Below are 26,250 nucleotides of genomic sequence, written 5' to 3' on the forward strand. Positions count from 1 at the left end.
ATAGTCAGGTTTATGTATGGTCTGAAGGGGAAAAGAGTTTATTTTTCAATTCTGTGAAAATTTTTCTTTTTGAATGAAACATTGTAAGGAATGATAAAAAATTACTCTTGTAATGATTTTGCTGTGCTTCTTCGATTTTTCTCTGTCATTTGTTTAGCAGGCACCTTATATTTATACCTTTACATATTGAATTCATGAGAGAGTTATGCACAGCCTAGTTATTCGACATTCCAGGGGTTTTAAAAAAAAAAAGTATATTAAATATTGCAATAATGGTGAATGCTTTAACATAAAACCACAGAAAACCTCCTAAAAATGAAGCCAGAGTCAAAATCTCACTCACTGTGCTTCTTTCTGATTCTTTTTAAAAGCTAGCCCTTCTTGTACAATATTTCTACTTTTTATTCTAATCAACTGGCCTGTTGTGTTATTTTTATGTAGATTGCTAACAAGGTTTTTGAAGAAACATTCTTAAAAGTCATAAAAGGAAAATCTTGACAGTTCTGGAATATTGCTGCCCTTGACCTTTTGGAGAAATGTGGACAGCATCCCCTAGGCATGATGCCTAGGGATCGGGTTTATCTGTCATCAGTTGGTGACTCCATGTTTATCGAGCATTGGCTATAAGCCAGACTTGGTAAGGGATTAAAACAATTACAAGACACAGTTCTGTGCTGGAAGAAATAGGAATCAACCTGAGAGATCCTGTCCTGCTAAGTCGTCAGGTTCCTGTCCCACTACTTTCCTTCCTCTATCAAATTCTCTTATAGCTTCCAAGTAGTGTAACTGTCAGTAGCACCCCTTTCACTCCCCGAAGTGTCCTAATTCGGAGAGTAAGTTGTATGATCACCCTACCTCCAGTCTGCCGATTTTCAAATGCATACTTGTCCCTCCACTGCTCTTGTTACATGTGTGTTCTGAGCCACTTCCAGATTGTTCTTCCTCTATCATTACTCCAGCATGTCATTGCTCTGCTCAGAAACTGCTAACTGGGTCTTCATTTGTGATTAAATAATTTATAAATATTTCAGTTCCCATAAATAGAATTATGTGGCTCTTAATTTACCATTTTCCTTATACACATGTAGCCAAAAGCTCTATTTCCAATATGGAAATAAGTAATAGAGTAAACATCCTATTCCATGAACAGGACAAACACTTTTTCACCTTCACTTTTACCTGCAGTTTCCTTCTCCTATTTTCAACTGCTTAAACTCTTCTTTAATCTTCAAAGTCCAGTTTAGACAGCACCCTTTTATGAATTAGCTCCTTACTCCCCTAGTCAGAAGTGGGCTGTCTCACCCCTGGAGGAGGTGAACACACATTGCAGATGCTTTTCCACTTACCACGGGGTGATGTCTTGATACACTCATTGGAAGTCAAAAATGCACTTAGGCTGTGTGCAGTGACTTACTCTTGTATTCCCAGCACTTTGGGAGGCCGAGGCAGGAGGATTGCTTAAGCCTAGGAGTTTGAGACCAGCCTGGGCAATATAGTAAGACCCTATGTCTAAAAAAAAAAAATTAAAAATTAGCCAGGTGTGGTGACACACACCTGTAGTCCTAGCTACTTGGAAGGGTGAGATGGGAAAATTGCTTGAGCCTGGGACATCTAGGCTTTAGTGAGCCATGACTGTGCTACTGCACTCCGGCCTTGGGCAACAGAGCAAGACTCTGTGAAAGAAAGAGAGAAAGAGAAAGGAAGGGAGGGAGGGAGGGAGGGAGGGAGGAAGAGAGAGAGAAAGAGAAAGAAAGAGAGAGAAAAAGAAAAGAATGCATTTAAGACACCTCACCTGCTGAGCATCCTAGCTTTGCCTAGCCTACCTTAAATATTCTTAGAACACTTACATTGGCCTACAGTTGGGCAAATCATCTAACACAAAGCCTGTTTTATAAAAAGGTGTTGAATATCTCATATAATGTATTGAATATTGTACTGAACGTGAAAAACAAAGTAGTTATATGGGATTTGAAGTAAAGTTTCTACTGAACATGTATCACTTTCACACTATCATAAAGCCAAAAAATTCCACTCAGGCCATCATAGGTTGGGGGCTGTCTGTATGAATGCCTTGCTTTTATTATAGTATTCTCCATTTTTTCTTGTACTGGTAATTTTTGAACAGTTATCTTTACCAGTTTTGTAAACTCCTCGAGAATAGTTTTGCATTTTCTTCAAAACCTAGGACTGTGGCACACAGTTACTGCTTGATACAATGCCTGTTAGGTGAAGAACAAAAATCTCATGGCTAGGCTACTCAGGCCATTCCCACAAAACGATGTCTTTAAACTGCGTAATGGGAAGTTTTTGTTTTTACAAAAAAGTATGTCCACAGTATTATGTCATTAATTACTGTACCCTGAGGAATTACTGCTGCTGCTAATCTCTTGGATTCAGTACTTAGAGACATAAATATAAGTGACATTAGCACTGCTACTGTTCAATGAGATTACAAAATAGAAAGTAGACGTAGAAGCAGATGTTGGAAAATATTCTCAAAGATAACAAAATGGAGAATATCTTACGAGCCTGGTTCAGGGACATAGTCTAAGCTGAAGCTGCCACACATGGTGTTTGACTTCATGGCACACTCTTCGGCAGAATTGGAAAGAGATGTGTCTACTTTGGGGCAGTTTCTTTGAAATTAAAAAAAAAAACACAACGTGTCCATGATTGATTTTTAAAAAGATAATTTAAAGAAACAGTACATGCTATTGTATTGAATGGATAAAACAGAGAGTTCCATGTGACAAAACCTGTATGTAAATGTATTTCTTATTTTTTAATCATCATTTTATGTACGTGGGTCACTATGGAACACTGAGTTCAGAAAACAAATTAGTTTTCTTTTTTAAAACATTGCATTGAAAATTTCATCTTTTTTTAGGTTATATTGATTTATCCTACATTGGTAAAAAACCTAGATACTATATATATTTAAGCAACTTTAGTTTCATGAAAAACAAAATGATAAAATTTTAAGAGTAAATTGAGTAAATAAATATAGATTAAATTTTTTTTCTCTCTATGAACTGGCTTTACAGATATACTTTAAAATTTAATAAACCAATATATTTTTGAAAAAATCCATTTTTTGTGCAACATGTTTCTAAATGAACAGCATGACTTCAGATTTTTAAGAGAGTTAACAAAAAAATAAGCATTGTGTATACTTACCTTTTCTCAAATGTTATAGCAAATTTACCAACACACACAAACACACACACACACAACCGCACAACTTCAAACAACAGAAAATGGGATTCTCTCTGTGTGTCCCACAGTCAGTACCACCACCACTACTACAGTTTGCTTTTATTATAGCATTAGCAATTTTCTACAAATAGGCCTAAATGTCTTAGGTAGTCTTACATTTTTATATTACACAGTAATTGAGGAAAAACTAAGTATTTCTGAAAGTGCATTTAAAATACTACTTTAGAACAATTAATCAGCTTGGGTGTAAAAATGAAAGCCAGTTGTTAGAAATCTCTTATATTATAAAAATTAAAAATTGTTAAGTGTCAAGGCTTACACCTAGACTAGACGCGTGGGCCACTTGGTGGATGATGACCTTGCAACTCAAGAAAAGGAAGAGTAGATTTAAAATTCGAGATAGAGATGAAAACACTCATGTACTTAGGATGTGTGAAGTTTCGGAGGAGTTGAGCTGAAGATAAAGGTACAGGAGCCATGGATCACAGTAGCTGAAGCCATGGCTATGGATAAAGATCCCAAGAGAATGTGGAAAATGAAATGTGATATAGAAAATGGAGAAGAAAGAGACAATGGGGACCACTGCACACAGAGGAGATAATATAGGTTGTCAGCTGTCAACAACGGTGTGTGGACCACTGGTCTTTACTACATCCTTCTCGGCTGTCCCACCATCCACATGAACTTACGCATGCTTCCCTTGCTCCACCCCGCCATGCTCCACTCATGGTAATTGACATGGTTGTTTTATCTCTTTTAGCTCACTAGACTGAGCCTACCATTGGGATAACCAAGAACAGCAGTGAACCCTAAATCCTGACAACACTATCAGCACTCCAGGAGAGCCAGGGAATGAAATTAGAATTCTTTTGGGGCCAGATCATCTAGTGACATTCCATTTTCCCTCTGGAAAAGTTAAGGTTTTTTTGTGCAATTAGCTTTACAGAATGGAGTATATCTGTTGGTTTGCTAAAACTATTAGGCCAAAATAGGCACAAGTGCAAGTCCTGGTTCCAGAAGTAGGCTGTATCTCCCTTTCTGCAGTACAAGGTGGACATCTGTAAAGGAGAGTGCAATGTCCCGGGTGACTTTAAACTGACTGCCTTGGCCTCAAGCTAAAACTGTTAAGCCAAAATAGGGCACAAGTGCAAGTCTTGGTTCCAGAAATTGGCTGCACCTTCCTTTCTGTAGTATGAGATGAACATCTGTAAAGAAGAGTACAGTGTCCCTGGTGTGTTTAAACTGACTGCCTTGGCTTCAAGGATCATTAGATTTCAAAGAAAAAAAATCATAACAATATCCTTTGCATGGATCAGATGATGAGAAACTAAATTGTCATTTGGGATTCATTCACAAGAAAAGGCCTGAATGATTTTTCCCATGGATGGGATCTTGAAGGTTAGGAATACCAAATCCTGTGCCCAGCTCTGTCTCTGACCGACTAGGGAACATTGTCTTCAGACTACAGAAGTCGTAACCCTCACCCCAAACAGACAACATGAGGTATGCAAACCTTTTGAAGAGTGCCATGTTTCCAGGTAAGTTGGCTTGTCACAGAGATTGCATTTATGCCCAACTTTGGCTAAGCAATTTTAGTAGTCCAACAAAAATGCTCTGTTCTGTAAAGTTAATTGCAAAACAGTATCTTCACTTCTCCAGATGGAAAACGGGATATGAAAATACACCAAACGAAAGAAACATTTCCCGCACTATGGCTCTGCAATCTTAGAATGGTTCCATGAATATTATGTGCGTGCAGTAAACATTTATGACCATATTTAGGTCTAAGCAGCATGAGGGATTTTGTGCTAGTAGTTGTTGATGAGAACCACAAATAGGAATCCTTTATATCTGAGGTATCCATAGTAACTAAGTAGGGCCCATTTCCATTGTGCTTATTTGCTTCCAACCTGCCAACCAAGCTTAGACTCTGAGGGCTCCAGGATTCCTAATTCATTAAAAAAAACACCCCAGAGAGGTAGGTAAGTGCTTTTCAGAAAAAGCAAACTTAAGCAAGTGATTTTAAGAGAGTTGGCGTCATAGCAGCCAAGATGATAATTTTTGGCCCAAATATCAATTTAATTGAGTAGTGTTATAAAGACAAAATTACATAGCCAGAAACAGAATTATGAATATTAGGAAAATAATAGTGTCGTCTTTCATCTCCTCGAAATGCCCTGTTATGTTACTCACTCCACTGTTGACTATCGTATGTAGCATTCACCTTGCACTTGGTAGAGAACACCATGTTTGCCATGAATGCTGAGAATTTTTGTAATACAGGGAAATATTTAACATACTAGGAAAAAAAGGTTTAAATTCACGACATTAACATTAATATTGTAATGTTCATATAATCCTCTTAGATCACTACGAATGATTTTATAGTGTTTCTATTTAACACACATAGTAGCTTTTCTAATGGATTGTATGTGCAGTGTCACTGAACAGAAGCCTAAAATTGTCAGTGGTGGCCTATATTTTTTAGATTATTTAACTATGATTAGAAATATTTTGATCCACTTTTTTCACTTCAGCTCTTTTTCATATTAGTACACACTTGACCCTTGAACAATACAGGTTTGAACTGGACGGGTTCACTTACATGCAGATTTTTTTCAATGAAAGTTACACTGAGTGCTGCTGCCTCTCCTGCCTCCTCTTCCAACTCTTCTCCCTCATCTGCCTCTGCTACCCCTGAGACACCAAGACCAACCCCTCCTCATCTTCAGCCTACTCATCATGAAGACAATAAAGATGAAAACCTTTATGATGATCCATTTCCACTTGAGTAGTGAACATATTTTCTCTCTTGCTTTTCTTATTTTCTTTTTTTGAAGTTTACAAGTAGTTTGTAAGGATGCAGTATATGATAATATAACATATAAAATATGTGTTAATCAACTGTGTTATCAGTAAGGCTTGCAGTCGACAGTAGGCTATTAGTAAAGTTTTGGGGAGTCAAAAATTTTGCGTGGATTTTTGGTGGATTTCTGACTTCACAGGGAGTAAGTGCCCCTAACCCTCATGTTGTTCATGGGTCAACTATATTTTTGTCTGATTTCATGGGGGTGAACTTTTTATACTATACTTTTACAGGTAGAAATGAAAGTACTTAGTAATAATTGAATACATGTACAGTAAAAATATTATAGCTGTTGTTTTAAAATAATTATATTAAATTGAAACCTAAGTTAGTCTTCAGGCTTTCTGAAGTTTTCAAATTTGAACTGGAATGCGGTGCAGAATGCACTAGAATAACATTTCTCCATTTCTCCAGTGTCAAGATGGGAAGGCACACGTTCTAAGCATCTGTATTTCCATCTATTTTTCACTAATATTCAAGCTATAGTTACTGGCTAAAATGATGGAACATCAAAATTTGTGAACTCTGGGCAACATAGCAAGTGTATAACCATAATTCCTTTGTGTCTAAGGAGGGCGGACCTCCATATTGAGAGAAAATTTACAAACATTGGGGAAAAAATGGAAATTGAGATTGACTCCTAGGAGACACCTGTTCACCCAGTCAGCAAACATTTATCCCATTTTGCTAATGCTAGGCACTGTGTTAGATATGTGGCGAGACACTGGGGAAAAGCTTAAGCTCCCTACTCTTGTGGCTCTTACATTCTAGAGAGGGATTATAAATGATGACCTAGTTATTTTTTAAAAAGGTGATGATTTCAAGCCATGATAAGAGCTAAGAAAAAAAGTGAACCAAGTTAATGAAATGGAGAGTATTGGAGTGGGCGGGGCTGCTTTAGATCAGGGAGTCTGGGTGGACTTGATGGAGGAGGCCATGGATAGCCTTGCAGCTGGAAGACCTGTGGGCAACATGGACAGCAGATAGGATGAGAGGGTTCAGGGCTAAATAAGTGTTCACCTTTATCTTCTTTATCCCCTGGTTTTGAGTGTGACTAGGCGGAACATCCAAGGGATAAGTTGCAGGTGTCGTAAGAGTCAGGTAAAAGGCAAGATGTTCTTTTTGTGATACCCATGTGACTACCTATAAGCTTCAAAGTGAAATAAACATGACTTCTTCTACCTTAGCCTGCTTCTTATTCTTTGTTACAGACTTAAGAAGGCAGTTATTAATGCAAACAGTCATTCTTCTTTTCAGCAGTGCTAACTTAAAAAAAAATCACTAGCACTTAGCTGAGATGCAGCTGACATGTACCAACATTGCTTGCCATTGCCTTCTCAGCCAGAGTCAAATCTTTCTTTCCGCTGCTGTTTTCCTTCTGCTGCTGTTTTTCTTTCTGCTACTATCAAGATGGGAACATGTGCCTTCCCATCTTGACACTGGTGGAGAGAGAAATTGAGAGAGTAAGGGGGGAGAGATCAGTTCTGATATTCTAGTTTCTAAACACTGCTGAAAAACAAAGTAGAAAAGAAAGAGGAGAGTGTGTGAAGAAAGAACTGGCAAGAGGTGCATGAGATACCTTAGCAGGGAGTTAAATCAGTAGCTCACATAATGACAAAAAATCATTGACACTCTAAATTGAGGGCCTGCCATTTTTGTTAACTGGTATTCCTGAAATGTAGCTAATGGCACAAGCTATGTAGAAACAGGCGCTTGTCCTGTTTTTGTAATGAGCAGAAATCTAGCCCACTGAGACACTGAGTTCTTTTCTAACTTTTTGCTCTGTTGAGAACATCTCTGCTTTTGGATACAAAGGCAGCTTGAAAATCCGGAGGCCTTCTCAGGAAGGGGAGCTTCTAGGAACTTAATCTGTTAGTGGGAGAGCCAGGAACCAGCACACTTGGAGTGTTATCTGAGCAGGAGGAGTCAGAATTGGCTGGCCAGTTTTCCCTTAATGAGTGTTTATTATGTTTAAGCTACAGAACTAATTACTGTGAAAAGACATAAAGGAACGAGAAGACCAAAACCGTATCCTCATGATACTGACAAATGAGTTGGACTGAGCACACATGAATCAACTGAAGAACACTTCTGCCAAGTTCAAGTTGTGTAAAAGTGGAGGATATGAGTCTTGTGGGGACACAGAGTTGAGGCATAAGCTATTAGTCAGAGCCATGAGGCTGCCTGCAGGAGAAGAACTTTGGATGGAGTTTTGAAGGAAGTGAGGAAAAAATTTGAATTAACGTATTCATACATAAAGCTTGTCATCTGAACAGGACTAGAAGCATCTCAAGGGTAAGGGTGTGCCTTCTCTTTCTTATACATTCCCAGAAGACCCACATTCCTCATTGGGCTCTCTATGACAGTATTTACAAAGCACTTGAAAGACTGGACATGGGCACCATGTTACTAAGTTGATTACAGGTTGGTCTTTTGCTCTGCCAGTGGCCACAGCACAAAGTGGAAACAGATGTCACAAGCACCTAGTAGATCTGTCCCTTTTTTCTTCTGATGTTCACCTTCCGTTTGAGCTCTTTCTCTCTCCAACATTGCTTACAAAATAATCTTTCTGCATCAGAGGGAAGCAAATATTCACTAACTTTCTATAGCTGGCCTCACTAAAGAGGAGACTCTGTTGAATGCCATTGGAAATGTAAGGATCCCTTGTGACAGTAACGTCTCAGGAGAAAACTAGTGGTTAAATTGCTAATTCTTTGAGTCTGAAACTTTTTTTCACTTGCAGTGCAGATAAGTGCCTGATCTTGCAGTATCATGTTTCTGACTTCTTTGTTCTAGCTTCGTTTTTTTCCCCAAAATGCCATTTTCTTTTGTTCTTAGAGTTCAGAACATGTCAAAGAGCTTCTCTGAGCAGTAGGTGGTTTTACAGAGCCCACAGAGAGTGAAAATTAAATATCATCCCGGATGTAGTCCACTGCGATCAGGGAGGAGTCAGATTACTCTCCAGACTTTGCTGTGTCTGCTTGTGAAACAAGAAAGAGAGAACTGAGGCAATGAGTCACCTCATTTGGGCCCGAGCATGTTTACCTTGAATCTGGAGAAAATGTGAAGCAAGAGTTTCTTTTTATATGTAATATGTACATAATCACCATTTTCTCCATGGCTTTTATCCAATTCAGTACACTTTTAAGGATGGCTTATGGAATCATGATATAGCAGAGAAACCCAGGTTCTGTCAGTCTTGCCTGTTTCTACTTAACCCTTTCATTTAAACTCTCAATAGAATCTATAAGAACTATTAGCATCAATTTTAATAAGTTGTCAACTTAGGTGATTAGTGATATTTATTGGTTATTTTTGACAAAATAATGGAATCATCAAATTTTGAAGTTGAGAAGCAAGTTAAGAATTTGTGCCAAACCCCAAATGTAGAAAGGGTCATATTATAAACATTAATGCTGTCCTGAACTGCCAATGCATTGCATACAAGTGAGTCTAATAGATTATCATTGCATTCCTCTAGTTATGCTTTATGAGGTTGGCATTGGTAAGCACTACACTTTCTTGATCAATGAGGCAGAAAACCCTTTACAAAACACTCAACTGATGAAAAGATTAGCTAGAATGATTCTAGGAACTGTTTTCTAAGGATCTGACTCATTCGTTCCTTTTTTTGGTAAGGTTCTCTGGGCCAAGTTAGTTTGAGTATATATCATTTAAAATAGGGTATTACCATCACCATCATCATGTACGTTCATAAATCAAAGCAAGGTTAGAGAAGGAATATGGTGGGTCACAGAGCAACTCAGAAAGATGACAGCAATGAGTAGGATATGAAACACCATTGTGGTATTTCAGGGACCCTACCCAGCAGATAGGAATTATTATAGCTCCTAAAATTCCATCTGGGTGGTTGATGGAACCTCAAGTAATCTGACACCATAGCCCACTCTTCCCTGCTAATTTTGACCGTACCTGGCCAACATATTTTTGCTGAAATGTAAATAATAAAAAAAAAATATGAGAAGCCTTTATTCCAACTAGGTAAAATAGGAAGGCTTTACAAAGGAGATGAATGACATTCAGCTGAGCCGTAAAGAATGAATACGATTCTAATGGAACAGCTGGGGCCAGGCACAGTGGCTCACACCTGTAATCCTAGCACTTTGGGAGGCCGAGGTGGGCAGGAGTTCAAGACCAGCCTGACCACCATGGCGAAACCCATCTCTACTACAAACACAAAAATTAGCCGGGTGTGGTGGCACATGCCTGTAATCCCAGCTACTCGGGAGGATGAGGCAGGAGAATTGCTTGAACATGGGAGGTGCAGGTTTCAGTGAGCCGAGATCGTGCCACTGCACTCTAACCTGGGCAACAGAGTGAGACTCTGTCTGAAAAAAAAAAGAAAAAAAAAACAGCTGCAAGAGGAATTTCCTGGGACAGGGCCTTCCATGTCATGTGAAAATTAGGAGTACATCAATGGAGGCAGGGAAATGTAGGGTGTGTTTAAGTAAGAGCAGCTAGTTTGGACTGGCTAGTGTACATTGGAGCCATACCATAGGTGTGGGGGTGGATGTAGACAGTGAACCTCAACACTTAGCAGTAGCGGATCACAAGGGCTGTGCATACACGCATAAGGAGATTGGACATTACAGGAAATGGGAAACCATTAAAGATTTCTAAGCAAGAGAATGACAGGTCAGATCCGACATGATTTAGAAAAAATGTAGGCTCAGTCAGAAGCTATAGTCTAATGACCAACGCATCATAATTATTTGTTACACTAATTTTCTTCTTTAGAAGTCAGCCTTTAAAATGCATGTTTATAATATAGGTTTATACATTTTTACATGGCTGAAACAAAGAATAATAATATTTAATATGTAATATTCAAATTTCAGTATCAACAAACAAAGTTTTCCTGGGCACAGCCACACCTGCTTTCCTACCACAGCGGCAGAGCTGAGTACCTGCCACAGGGACCATCTGCCCAACAGTCTGAATTATTTACTATCTGACCCTTAACAGAAGAAGTTTGCTGACTCCTGTTCTATTGTGTCTTTCTGGCCTTCTTAATCCACTTATATAGGTTTCTTCCTTTGCTGTGTGAATGGAAAATGAATTTACGTTCATTAGTAGAAGCAAGAAACCTTTAGCTTGGCCTCCCGGTATTATTTGTTTTCCTTCTCATGAGAATTTTGAATGTTCTATATCTAGATTCTCAAGGCTAAAGAATAATGAGGCAGAATATGTTTCCTCCATTACTACATCCCCTTCCTACAAGGATTCTGAAGGTGTGGTTTTCCCTCTAGGTGAGAGAACTATATTCCTTTTCTAGGCAGATTCCACTTTAGTTCAGACTCAGGCCGTCAGATGCACAGAACAGTGTGACATGAGATTCTTGGGACCTCTTAAAAAGCTTCCAGTTTGACTTCTGCCCATACCTTACTCAGTTAGTTTTCCTTAGAAAGGCTTGGTAATAGAATCAAATAACCTTTGATTACCAAGAACATATTTAATTTTCCTGTTTGGTATGCTGATGTCACAGAAAGTTACCAATTGCCTTATATGCTTTGTAGCTTTGTGTTTCACTGCATCATAGCTTTCTTGGGGTTAGGGGTCTGTGGGCATAGCAAAGGAGGTGTGATAACCTGTCCCTTTTAGACTGAAGCCAGTCTGAAGTGGCAGGGAGGCAACAGGATTCCAAGTGAACATATTCTCACCTCTCCAGATCTTTCATCCAGTCCAGAGCTGAGTGTGACCTGGCTTCTGCCTACTTCATTCTTCCTAGGGTCCCTCCACGGAAAATCCTCTAAGTAAGGTCACCAGTAACCTCTTAACTGCCAAATCCAGGGGACTCTTCTCAGTCCTCCTCCTGATGTCTCTTCTGAAATATCTGACACATCAGCCATGCCTCCCTATTTCAAACTTGCCCTCCTTGGATGCCTGAAGATAAACCTGTCCTGTGTTTCTTCTCTTGTCGGGAAGCTCCTTGCACCTGGAAGGCTCTTCTCTCTCTCCGTGCCCTCTGCATGTCACTCGTCTCCAGGGTTTTATCGGATCCTTTATTTTTCATTCCATGTGTTCATTCTGAGTTAGCTCCGTGATATCTGTTTCAGTCACTGCCTGCACTGACGGAGTGTATTCGTAGCTTATCTGAGTGCCATCATACAGCCAGTCATCCTTGACTCATCTGTCTCCATTTTCAATATTTTCAAAGTTCTGCCCTTTGTTACCCCTAAAGGTGCCTGGAGCTATATGTTTTAAGTTTTGTTTTTCTCCATTCCCACTGCCACATTCTTTGCACAAGTCTTTCTTATCTCTCACTTAAACTATTTGCACCAGCCTCCTACTAGTTTCCCTGCTGCCTCTACTCTTCTTTGTCCAGCCTACCTCCATCATCACTGCAAGTGTTCTTCAGAACAGACACCTTATCACGCTCCTGCCAAAAACTTTCAATGGCTACCATTCGCCCTAGGGATAAAGTCTGAAATTCTTATGTTGATTATAGCGTTGGGTCTAGTTTCTAATTTTGCCTCCAACTATCCACCACTTAAAATCTTCACTTCCTTAGGACAGAAAGACCCATGTTTTTCTGAAACTTACATTGGGTCGTTCACACCTGTGCTCTGATTGGTATATTCTTTACCTTTACTTCCATCTAGACCAATCTCAACACACTTCCCAAGGCCCCGTTCAAACATGGTGGTCCCCAGCCCTCCTGAAATTAGTTTCTTCCTCTTTGCCTCATGGGAGTTTGCACACACCTAAGGTAGAGGACATTCCCAAGTCTACTATAATTATTTGTTTACATGTTTTTCATTCATGAGACTGTCTCATCTATCTTTGTATTTTCAGTGCAGAGCACAGTGTGTGTCTTATAAAAAGTATCCAAGGAATGAATGTGTCCCAGCCATGTGTCTGCACCTATACCATGAGCCCTCTAGATTCTGTTTTCAGGTGTGTTTGAAATAAATAGTACTTTGAGAGCACCAAATAGGACGGCCATCAGCAGAAAAGCTTTATTTCCTTTTCCCAATATTTTTTTTCATATTGAATCTGGCCTAAGTATGGATGGCTATAAATAGTCACTCATGAAGTCAAATGCATATGTGGGGTTGGAGGATAGTGTTTGTTTTAGAAAAAAAGAATGAAGGAAAAGAGGAGAAATGTCCAGTGTCACAAAGATATGTACATATATTTAAATGTGACCATTATCACCTTATTACTCCATGTTATATTTTATTATATTTATCCTCACAAAATCATTGTGGTACCTCTGTAATAAAAACAGGGAACTGAGGATTTGTTTTCAAGTCTTGCTTGTGGTATTTGCCCGTGGTTGCACAACAGTAACGATAGTGGCAGAATCATTTATTGGATGATTGAAATGAGCAGGACACCCATGAAAGGTTAACACATGGTTCCTGCCCTTATGGAATTCAAAAATCACATACCTAGAAAGATTGGTAACAATATAGGGCAGTTTGAGCTATGCCAATTAATGGTACACAGTTAGTGAGATTTTGTTTTGTATCTCCCTATAGCCTACTCGAGCACTTTGCACACACTGGATAAATATTTGCTGAATGAGTGGACAATAAAACAGAAGCAAATTTGTAGTAATTTTTCAATTTTGATTTTTTTGTTGTATGCATTAAACTAAAGTTGGGTTTGGGGCTGGTTTTTTGCCACCAGCTTGTTAGAAATAAGAGTAAGAATTTATCCTTTATAGCTTCATAGGTCTCATTTATCATCTACAATAAAAGAAAACTATTTTTGTTTCATAAACTTAAAATTTAAATAAATAAATAATACAAACAATAAAGCTATATAAATAGTAAGTATATAAAATAGAATTTAAAACTATATAAAGTCTACTACTTAATCAAAGCCTTTGTTAGTCTTGCTGAGACACATTGAGTGAAAAGATATATGAAAGTCTTTAGTGATGTGAGGTGAATACTCAAGAAATTTTAATCATCTTCTTTTCAGTGGTAACAAATTGCACTCATACAACAAAGCCTAGGTTTCCAGCAGGAAGGAAACCATTTAAAGATGTAGTGCCCTTTAGAAATTAGAGTCTTTTTCAGAAGGAGGTGTAGTGTGACTCCAGGTACCTCTCCAGCCTTGTTAAAGTGAGTGCAGGTGACCAAGCTGCTTTAAAATAAGCAGCTTACTACCCCAGTTTACCCACAGAGCCAACTTAAGACTTGGCAAGATAACGTTTTTTTAAAAAAATAAAGTAATGGATAATTGAAGTTCAAACTCATTTGTTTTTCTGTATGTATACATACAGGTAAATATTTTCACAAGCACACTTAAAAATAGTAGAAGAGTTTAAAGGTTTGCCCCAATGGGCTCCTCTCTCCCTTTTCCAGTTTGGTGCTCCATCTCAGGAAAAGAGAGTCACATTTTGAGACAGATGTAGCTCTTTCAACAGATTTTTCCAGAGCAAGAAAATTGAGATCTCAGAGATCTGCAGTACTTATTTTATCTTCTCATCTGCCTTTATTCAACCAGAAAGGTTTTTCCCTCTAGTAATACTCTTTTAGAATTATCATATAGCTTGATGCTATGGCCATAATGGGTTTTATCTTGTTTCGTTTAATCACACATGTAAAAATAAAAAGAAATGGTTATATTTAAATAGAGTTAATATAAGTAATTTCCCCAAAGTAGTCCCAAATTAATTTTTACTCCCCTATTTTCATCCTAGAAAATATATTGACAGTGGCTCAGTACATGCTTGCTTTGCTTGTTTTACTGGCAATAATACCAGATGTATTTTATTTAATTGAATAGCTGTGTTCCTGAGTGAGTAAATGATAATATTCTAAGTTCATCTATTTATATAAACTAAAACTTGCAGTTTATAACAACTGGTAGTCTATTATTTCAAAGACTATACTGTGTTGCAAAGAAACATTTTATCCAGATTTTCATGTATTCAGTTTTGTCTGCTTGTTTTGAGACGAAATCCCTCTCTGTTGCCCAGGCTGGAGTGCAGTGGTGTGATCTCTGTTCACTGCAACCTCCACCTCATGGGTTCAAGCCATTCTCCTCTCCTCCCAAGTAGCTGGGATTGCAGGCGTATACCACCATGCCTGGTGAATTTTTTTTTTTGTTTAAGTAGAGACAAGATTTCACCAAGTTGGCTAGGCTGGCCTCAAACTCCTGACCTCAGGTAATCCTCCTGACTCAGCCTCCCAAGATGCTGGGATTACAGGCGTGAGCCATTGTACCTGGACTTGTCTGGTTTTTTAATACTAGGCTCCACATAAGCCATCAGACAACTTTCTGTGAGTTTAAACTATGAATTTGGTAGATGTTTTTCTTTTTTTTATTTGCTTTTTTCTTTGACTTATTTTTACTATCATTAGCGAATGGGCAAGGCTACTTAGAGAATGAGCTCATCTTTGCTACTTTAGCTATCTTTAGGATCTTTGATTTTTAAAAAAAAGTGGTTGGAGGAAAGAAATGAAACTGCATTCAACTAGAATGACCTTGGTCTCCATTATCATGGGGATTTTGGTGATTTTTTCTCTTTGTTGACGTCTTCAGTTTTCAACAAAATTGTTTCCTTGGAAGTTCTTTATCTCCTAAACTGGTTATATAGGAATGTAGTATGAAGTAGATACAGGTCATTCCATTATATAAATATGTGTTTATAAATGATTGACTTAGCTGTTCCAGCCTGTTAGTTAAATATGTATTTAAGGCCCTTTACAAATATATATATACATATCATGTATCATGTTTTTCACAGAATGGATTCTGAGTTGCTGAAAATTAGCCAATAAATTGAATTTAAATCTTTTCAGGAGTCTTTGCATCAAGAATTTACACTATATATTCACTCTGAAACCATGGGGCAAAGAGTATAATTAGTCACATCTATTAAAACAGTGAAAGAAAAATATTTGGTAATTTAACCAGTAAGTTACTTTGCATAAGGCACTTGTGAAAAACTCTTTCTCTTCCTAATTTTAATATATACACAACTATACATTCACTATTTCTTTCAAGAAAACCAAATCCTGCAACCCTAAGAAAGAGATTCTAATTTGATCATTCTCCATTTCTCTTTGTATCATTTTATAAAGCAGGCAAAACAATTTCTGGCCTCCAATTTTTGAAAACCCTAAAATCATTTCACCACTTAAGCCCAAACTTTCTAAATCAAATTTCGACCCTAAGAACAAATACTTTCACCATTTATAAAACTTTCAAATTAAGGTTTTGAGTAGAACTTTCCAGACAACCTTCAAGGAAACCACAGCAACACATGTCCCTAAAGCATATGACATTCTGTGGTGCTCTACCATAGATGCCAGGTATTTTTGCCACAGAAGGAACAGAACTTGTCTTACCCCATGAGTAGGCCAATTGGTCGGTGGAGAAGGGACAGGTAAGCAGTCAGCGAGGGTGCTGGAGGAGGGTGGATGTGGGGGTGTGAAGGTTTAGGAATAGAAAAAGCTCACACTCAGGGCTCTGGGTTGCTGAGCGCTTTCTTTGCTGCCTTGGTTTGTGGAGTGATTTATGAGCCATACATCACCTTCCTGGTTGGCTTTGTTGACACCTTGTCACATTCTTGCTTGGGCTTGAGGAATTCATTGTTCTTGTTTGAACTGATAAGAACAACAAAAAAATGAAAAAAAGAAAGAAGAAAGAAAGGTTTTTTTCTTCACTGAGACCTTGGGAAAAGCTAAGGGGATGGAATGTTGACGTGGAGCAGCAGGCTGCACTTTCCCAAGCAAATGCAGCCTTGGGTCTGCTGGCTGCTGCAGCGGCAGGGAGGCTTTGCCATTAGGAGTGCTGGCTGAAGCTTTATTTGCCCTGTGGAAGTAGTTTCCTGGCTTGGAGCTTTTCCTTTTTTGCTAGGATGGTCCTGTGGAGAGAGGCCTTGGGAGGGGTCAAGGAGAGAGGTTTTCCTTTGAGAACTGGGAGACACAATTGCTGAGAGGAGATTCCAATGGGAGGTAAAATGACCCCGGTCACTGAGAGAATGTAAAACACACGGTGAGTTGATGTGAGCTGGTCTCTCCAAAGTTCATCCCGCTGTACAGCATGCATTTTGGGCATGGTGCCATGCTGACCTTTCCCCTTTAATGTGTAGTGCCCCATGCTTCACTTAGTATTTTGGCAGCCTGCACACAGAGGCTGGCATTTGAGCCCAGTGCTTTTAAGAGAGCAAAAAGTTTCAGAATGGTAACTCTACAAGTCACTGGTTATACATAGGGTATTATTATCTCCCATGTCAATGGAGCAATGGATGACCTGCCTTTTTTTTTTTTTTTAAGATCTCTTCCCTTATGTCTTTGCTTCAAAAAAAAATTAATAGATTAAACTATTTTTCATTCAAGAAAAGTAAACAGGTCAGATCCTACGTTCCCTGTCATGGGATTGTAAATGCTCATATTTCCTTTTCTGAAAATATGTTTTCTTTAGGCGCAGCCAAGCACAAACATACTACATTCACTAATATTCTCTGTCATCATGCTGCTGTTGATTGGAAGGAGAAGAACCTACTTGCACCCCCGCCAAGGGTGAGGTGTCCCAGGGAGTGTTCACACTTTTGTGTTATACTGTTAACAAGTTCATGTGTAATGTAATAAATCACTTTACCTGGAAGTGCCATTCACACATCCCCACTATGAACCCCATTTTGAACTGGAGCCATAGAAACTGTTTTTAAGTTTCTTAAAATGGTTCTCTGCAACAATGTTTCTTGTAGAATGAGGGTGTATAAACTTCTTATACTATACCTGACTTTTCAAGAGGTCCCTGTAAACAAGGGATGTTGAAGAACTGCCAAGAGAGGTAGCCAGAGATTGGGCTTCAAGAGCTGACATCGTTGTAACACTGAATGCAAATGGAAATGACCTAATATACGTGTAACAGTAAAGCTAATAAACATATAACAGTATAGTAATTGCAGGATTAAAATAAGCAACTTTTGGAAAGTGCACACTTTTTCTTTTGTGTCATCTACCTTGCTATGAAGTGATGTTTTGAATAACATTTAAGTATTTAAATATATGTATTGCCGTTAATATTGACATCAAATTTTTAACACATACCTGTTTTTAAAAATCGACAAGCCCAGTTTCCTCAGTTTCTTTATAACTCTGATGAGCCTGCCAGTTCTGCCTTTGCTTTTTTCCTAGCTTGGAATCTACTCTGGTTTCCAGAATTAGGTTTATTGACAGTGTTTCACTGCTCTCTGCTGGAGAAGCCTAAAGCCAAGCCAGGCATCTAAGGCTCTAATCACTTGCAAGGAATGCAGGTGAGATGGCTCAGCTGATAAACTCCTGGCCTCTGAAATTAAACTCAACACAAGACTTATTCATGCTGGTCGAAGATCACAGTTTACAAGCCATGCTGTATGGCTAGAAATGGGTTTCTCAGAGAGTAGTATAGGTAAGATAGAAAGTGTAATACTGCCTAAGCTCCAATTTCTTACTTCAAATGTTGTCCTTTGTAAAGATACCCTATATAATGTTGCACAGAAACTGTGCAGTTTCTCAAGTCAATTTTCATCCTTCCATTTTTGACACATAGATATAAACTTAATTCTGATATGTACATCTGAGACAGTAACCAGCCATTTCTCTAAAAGAAAAATAATAAAGAGCTTTTTAATTTTTGAGACAGTGTCTAGCTCTGTTGCCCAGGCAGGAGTGCAGTGGCATGATCACGGCTCACTGTAACCTTGACTTCTCAGGGTCTGATGATCCTCCCACCGCAGCTTCCCAAGTAGCTGGGACTACAGGCATGTGCCACCATGCCCAGCTAATTTTGTGTGTGTGTGTGTGTGTATGTGTGTGTGTATAGTATATATGTATACATAGTATATATACATTTTGTATATGTATATAGTGTGTATATATATTCTATATATATGTATACATACATGTATGCCTATATAGTATATATATTTTGTGTGTATATATATATGTGTGTGTGTGTGTGTGTGTGTGTATGTGTATATATATATGTGTGTATATATATATTTGGTAGTGATGGGGTTTCACCATGTTGCCCAGGCTGGTCTCGAACTCCTGGGCTCAAGCAATCCACCCACCTTGGCGTCCCAAAGTGTTGGAATTACAGGTGTGAGCCACCATGCCTGACAAGAAAGCTCATTTAACCAAACTATATCAAGTTCGAAACAAACTACATATAAAGTTTTCTTTCTTCTAAACTTCATATTTAGTATGTGCATGGCTGGAGAAAAAAGATCAAGAGTATCTACCAAGTAAACAAACATGTGTTATGACATGTTTTTTCCTGAAACTTTTCTAGGCAGGAATAAACATTGATTTGCATCTTCATTTGCAGGAACACAAACCTTTATGATAATCTATATGCTGTGTTATGCTCAAAGTTAAAACAAAGATACAAGTACACAAACAAAAACAGTAAACACTTTAGGTGAATGTTGTTTTAAATATATGTAATATATATGTACCCATATATTTAGCATGTGTGTTTATATGTAGAGTCTACGTATATATTCTTGGGTGGGAACAGGAAGCAAAGATGTAAGCGTAACACTTCTCCACAGGGCTTTATGTTCTTTTAAGTCTGGTATCTTTTAACTTAAAAACAACTCAATGAATAGAAATCATAAAAACCATCCTTACAACAGCATTAAAGTGCTATTCTATTCTGCAGCATTCCAAGTGAATTATTGCTGTGCTGTCAAAGAAAACATAAACATTTGGGAAGGACTGTTTATTTTACAGTGGTTGACCAAAAGTATGCAAGTGGTTATAAAAAAATGTAGACAGCTAACGATGGGAGGTTCCACTTGCACATTCTGAAATCCATTCACAAGCCTTTGACACTAACTCTTGATCACTGGAGATAATATTAGAAGCAAAACATTTTCCATGGGGAAAATCCTAGCACTTTGAAAGCATTTCAGGTCAAAGCAAATAAATAAAACCTCTATCCCGCATCCTGTATCACTGGCATCTCCTCATTCACAGAACCTCTTCCCAAGAAGAGCAAAGAAAAGTTTGCAAAAGTATTTCTCTCAGAGGTTATGGCAATGAGGGATTTTTATGCCATGAAACATGTGTTGCCCTTTGTATTTAAAGATTAAAATAAAAACTGCTGTTGACAATGTTAATAGATTCTTTGATTAAACAAATATTTCATTTTAGAGCCTTATGGGAAATAAGAGATTCCAAACACAGTCCCTGCATATTAAAGATAACAAAATGTATATTAGGGAAGATAACTGACTTGCTTAAGGTCACACAGCAGGTAGCATGGAAGGATGAGTTAGAAATACTAGGTCAGTAGTTGTATTTGTATGTTTTGCCTCAGAATCAGAAAATATACAGTTAAGACCTCATTGATATCTCCCGGTAAATGCTTATTTAATGTTTGAGCATTTTCACTGGTGAAGAGATTCTTATTCCAGGAGTCTAGGTCTTGAGGTTTAGGTTTCTTTCACTTAAAAAAAAATTCCTCTGATAATTGAGGATCCATTTAACTTTCTGATGGATCATTAGGTAACTTTCGAGAAATGAGAATAATCATAACTGGCTCTATTTATCCTTAGCATGGGGTGAAAGATATGAAAAATTCCTTGAAATGACTGGCACGATTCTCTCCTATAAAACCACTCATAAATATCGGTTGAAATAATGCATGTAGGGACTGTTTTCAAATGTCCTTTCTGTCAATGCAGAAATGCCAGTGCAGGTTGTTTTCTGGGTGGTATATAAGTTGTAGACAGGCACCTCATTTTAGACATTTATGGTGGTGCAGTGAATGGACAGGCCGTTTACCACCATTTCCATGTACTAGATGCTGTGAACATCTGGCTATCCTGACGCTTTGCCCCCAGAGTGGAGATAGTGAAAGATAAGGAGAGGAAGAAGAACTCCTTGCATCTGTGCCCCTACCTCAGCAGTTCCTCCTCCTTGTTTCTGAGGGTCTCCAGAGTTTGAGAGTTTGCTGTCTTGTTGGCCCAAGAGACTGTTATCCTTTTGACAGCTCGGCTGTTTGTCTCCAGAATGAAACAGAATCAGATTTTTTTCAGATGTAGCATCTGCCTTCCCTCCAACATCCTTGGGTTAATCACGTGCTTGCTGGCCAGGATATGTGAATAAGACTTGGCTAAAAAACCCTTAAAGGATTATGAAGCAATCTTGCTTAATAGTAGCGGAACAAAACAAAACAAAAAACCACTCCAACAAATCCTCCTGTGTGCTACCAAGTAGTGGAAAGATCCAGTTATGACTGGAACTGTCCTGGCCTGAGTATCATCCTAGACCCAGAGGGAGGGAAGGAGAGAGGGAGGGACGGAGAAAGAGAGAGGAGAAATATGACCGGAGGAGAGAAATTGCCGAAGGAGAGCTTCACTCACTGGCTCCGCACACATTCCCTCCCAGCGGTTGCTAATGACGAGCCCGTGCTGGTAAAGGAAGCCTGCTGATCCTGGAACTGGCCTTGCACGCATGTGGTGGGATGACAGACACATTCCCTTCCTTGAACTGCACTCTTTCCTTTGCACTCAGAGGTGGCCTGGAAGAGCCCCTGGTAGGTCCTGGACTATGTTCCATGCTGCAGAAGGCATGGAGAGGTTCCAATTGCGGGGGTTCCTCCGTAGCCTTTGCAGCTGAATGTCTCCATCTCCTGTCACTGGGCGGTCAGTCGCTGGCATGGCTCTGTGGAGTTTTACCTCCCAGTTGTCTATCACCAAAGCTGTCCACCCTGTCTGGAGGGGAATGAGCGTGGAAACCCCTGGCGGCTGTACTGCCAAAAGCAACCTTAGTCAATGACAGAGCTGGGCAGGCAGTGAGGTCCTGCGGGCTGGCCTTTCTGCTGCTTGTAGGAGGATCATGTGCTGCTATTTCAGAGGCTCCTGCCAGTTGGCCTCTGCCCACCTTTTCTGTTCATACTGAAGCAGCCAGGAACGGAGAGAAAGAGGAAGCCTCGGCTGTGCTCCGGGCTGCGCTGCCAGGGTTGCCTCTGTAGAAGGTCCAGCAGCAAAAACAAAACAGGGCAGAGCCCAGGGAGGCCCCAGCCAGAGCAGCTGAGTGTGGAAACAAAGCAGCCCGCCTGCCCTGGGAAGCTGCCGCAGGCCGTGGGATGTCAGGTTGGAGGGGAACTTCTAGAGAGGCTGTATCCTCTCCAAGCCGGGAAACTGAGGCCCAGAGGAGATGTGACATATCTGAGCAGTGACCAAGCCAGGAGTAGAAACGTCTCCTGAGGGCCTGTCCCCACTGCTGTTTTTTAATCGCTCTGCTCTTAACAATGTAACCCTGGACAAGTGACTTACTCTCCCCAGCCTCCATCTCATCTGTAAAATGGGGATGAGAAAGTACCGCTAAGGGTTGTTGTGACAATTAAATGAGAGAGTATAAACAAAGCACTTGGCACAACGCCCGGCCACTTAATGGGCCCTCAGTAAATGTTGGCTAGTTATGTGAACCAGAACTTGAGATGGAAGTGAAGCAGAAAAGACAGGGAGTTGTTCATAAATACCTGATTTGTTAGGGAAATATTTTTTAAGACAAGGCTGCTTTTCACAAGGAGGGGTAAGCACACTTGAATTAAGATCAGATCGATTATATGCTTTTGTTAAGCTTTGATGTTGAAATGTTTAATCAAATGGCAGACTCTGCCCCGCTTCCAGGAAAAGCTCAACATGAATTAGGCGGAAGCAGGTAATGTGAGCTGTGGCATCTTCCCCGTTTAGACTTCCTAAATCTATGTTTATCTTCTTTGTCAATGTGTGTTTGAACCTCCCCAACTGAGTTTGAAATGTTCAACTTCAAAGTGACATTCTGATGGAAAACACTTCCTAAAATGCTGCAGGCTTGCTCTAGGGGTGAAAGAAGAGGAGACGGGATGGATCACACCACATTTGGGGAAAATGTTAATACTATATGATTTTGCCTCCTTAGACCCAGATACATGCAAAGGATAAGGAACTCAGTTTATAACAACAGATACTCCAAAAATGCTTTGCATTCTGTTCTGAGGCTAACTAGTTGTGAATCACTTGTTAAAGATAAGGACAACAGCAACAATACCATTTCGTGAGCCCTTACTGGGTGTCTGGTATTGTGCAAAGTACTCTATATATTACCTCAGTTTCCATGACAACTTTACAAAATATTTACTCCTTTTGTGATGAGGAAAGTGAGACTTAGAAGTTAAATAACTTGTTCAAGATCACTCAGCTAGTATGTGCTCCTATTCACAGTGACACTTAGTCACTGTGCTATGTCCTGCTTACCCCTTAATGTTAACCTTAATCCTAATTTGAATTTAAGTGAATGTCTATGCACTGCTTTTTTTCACTTGCAAATGAAGGGGCTGTACTTACATTTTTGGTAAGGCCACTTTTTTCAAAATTGTAAATATTTCCAGAAAGAGGCACAGTGTACAATAAACATTCTTGCTCCCCAAATTAATTCTCCCCTATTAAAATCAATGAACCAGTTGTTATTTTCATACCTATATATTATTTAAAATAGAGAGTTCAGGACAGAATTGAAAACTGGTTTTGTTTGTTTGTTTGAGATGGAATCTTACTCTGTCGCCCCGGCTGGAGTACAGTGGCCCCATCTTGGCTCACTGCAACCTCCAACCTCCTGAGTTCAAGCAATTCTGCCTCAGCCTCCTGGGTAGCTGGAATTACAGTTGCACACTGCCACACCCAGCTAATTTTTGTATTTTTAATAGAGACAGGGTTTTGCCATGTTGGCCAGGCTGGTCTCAAACTCTTGACCTCGAGTGATCCACCCATCTCAGCCTCCCAAAGTGCTGGGATTACAGGCATGAGCCACTGTGCAAACAAGTATAAGACAAATATTCCAAAATCTGAAGAAAATCAGAAATGCGTAACAGTTCTGGTCTCAAGCATTTCAGATACTCAGCCTGTATTTGCATGCTCATGGCTGTTGGGAAAAATTAACATATTCACCAAATTGTGCCTGGACAATTGATAATGACTGATCAATATTAATGCACAAGTATATCTACTTTTACCATCAAGGGCAAAATTTAAACTTTACTTGCACTAGTGTTTATCTCTTAGAAAAGTTGTACATTTACGCATGTAATTTGGTATCCTCAAGGTAAAAAGTCCAAATAGTCAGCATTATTACTTACTAAGTGAAATTTCTCTATTAAGACTTTTCATATCCTAATGGAATTATGCTTCTAAATTCTCAATATTTATTAGTATCTTTGAAATTTTGTGAATTAGACTCCTCTAGATTAATATGTACTAGTAATCGTTGCCTGTATGAACTTGGACAAGTTTCTTAATCTATCTGGACCTTAGTTGCCTCAACTGCAAAATGGGAATGAAAATGGTATCATCACCATTAAATGAGTTAATTATTTAAAGTGCTTCAAATTGCACCTGGCATATAGTAATTACTATATGTGTTAACTAATCATATTACTCACTTGTGACTTCCAAACTAAAATTTTCTTACAATTGTGTCCAATAAGTTTTAAATCATAGTAAGCCTCCTGATTGATTCTATTTTAATTGATATTCTGTAACATAATTTGCTTCCTTCACTTCTCTTTCATGTATACAAATTAAATTTGCATAGAAAGTCTTCTCTTAAGAAATTTTCATTCTTCTACTTCACCCTCTCATTAGCTCTGTAGTAAGCAATTCCTGTTTATCTATTCCTTAGAACTTATCTAGAGAAGCTTTTGATATTAAGCTGCGATGTATAATGGATGAAATTCCAACCATTTAATTTATTTTCTCTGAATTACATATTATTTTAGGTATAATTTATCTTTTTTTCTTGTACCCAAGTCTTAGAGAAACATGTTTTCAACCCTGATCATGATAAATAGTGGGTTTTTTAAATGACATCACGAGATACATATTTCTCAGATACAAAGGACTGTTGTTATGTTCTTTTGGCCAGAAGACACTCATCTTCCTGGGAAATGTAGCCACAAAATGCTGGGTTTGAGTTTTATTAATATCCTTGTAGATTAAAAACAAAATGTTTTCCCTCTAAGTTTTTGTTCTTTTCCATTTGGCAAACCTGGTGATTTGCCACATGAGCCAATGTGTGTCTCATTTGCTTATTTTCTTATGCACTAGCAGCCCTGGTGATAGCATCTGGAATGTGTGCAGTCCCTGGGAACAAATAACATGTTGGAAAATAGTTTGCTTGGAGGCAGCAGGATCGCTCATGCACCTGACAGCACATGCCACGTATCTCAAGCCATTTGCCTTTTGTAAAAGTAAATTTAAGATAGGTTGCCTCTCCCCAAATTATTGTCCAAATAATAACAACAACAATAAGAAAAATATTTTTATAAACAGTGACTATAATTTGAAATTCAGATTTTCAAAATTATTTTAAAATTTGAGCTGCTGATATCAACTATGCCATGAAATTTTGTTTTGAGGCAAATTACTCGGTTAAAAGGGGAGGAACCCTCAGTTCCAGGAATTTTCCACCCCTTTCTTGGAAAACACATGAATAATCCACCCTCTTGTTTAGCATATAATCAAGAAATAACTTTAAGTATCTTTAGTCCAGCAGCCCAAGCTGCTGCTCTGCCATTCTTTAATTCCTTTACTTTCCTAATAAACTTGCTTTTACTTACAAAAAAATGACTAGCTTAAACCGAATCAAGAAAAAGATTAGAATTTGAAAACTTGATTTATATATATAATATATGTGTTACTTTATTTTCACCATTCTTAAAATCTGTTCGTTGACTAAATGCTACACAAATTTAAAAGGTTAGGAGACCGAGTGGAATTTAGACCACGCTGTTTTTTTTTTTTTTTTTTTGAGAGGGAGTTTCGCTGTGTCACCCAGGCTGGAGTGCAGTGGCACAGATCTTGGCTCACTGCAATCTCTGCCTCCGAGGTTCAAGCAATTCTGCCTAAGCATCCGAGTAGCTGGCACCACCATAACCATACCCATACCCACCATACCCAGCTAATCTTTGTATTTTTAGTAGTGACGGGGTTTCACCATGTTGACCAGGCTGGTCTCAAACTCCTGACCTCAAATGATCCACCCACTTCAGCCTCCCAAAGTGCTGGGATTACCAGGATGAGCCACTGCGCCTGGCCCGAACTGTTCTTAAAATGTTTCAAGCTGACATTTCACTTAAGGGTAGGGACTCCCTGTCACCCTTAGTCTCTGTTTCCTCCTTCTCTTGGGGAGCTTCTTTTGATCCAT

The 26,250-nt window shown here is 38.9% G+C and overlaps 1 protein-coding gene and 1 long non-coding RNA gene across 4 annotated transcripts in view; one reads left to right on the forward strand and one right to left on the reverse strand.

The window, feature by feature from the left end:
- HMGA2 (high mobility group AT-hook 2) overlaps nt 1-26,250 on the forward strand; it is a 135,650-nt gene that overhangs the window by 32,874 nt on the left and 76,526 nt on the right. The gene's annotated exons all lie outside the window — the stretch shown is intronic.
- Nucleotides 13,394-21,301, reverse strand: LOC105712032 (uncharacterized). Its single transcript, XR_001106225.2, has 3 exons — nt 20,965-21,301; nt 16,414-16,671; nt 13,394-13,797 (listed from the first exon to the last, which is right to left on the reverse strand). It is a non-coding gene; the product is annotated as an uncharacterized LOC105712032 (long non-coding RNA).

The sequence above is a fragment of the Aotus nancymaae genome, unplaced genomic scaffold, assembly GCF_030222135.1.
Source record: "Aotus nancymaae isolate 86718 unplaced genomic scaffold, 86718_ANA_hifiasm-v0.15.2.pri h1tg000016l, whole genome shotgun sequence".
NCBI lineage: Eukaryota > Metazoa > Chordata > Mammalia > Primates > Aotidae > Aotus > Aotus nancymaae.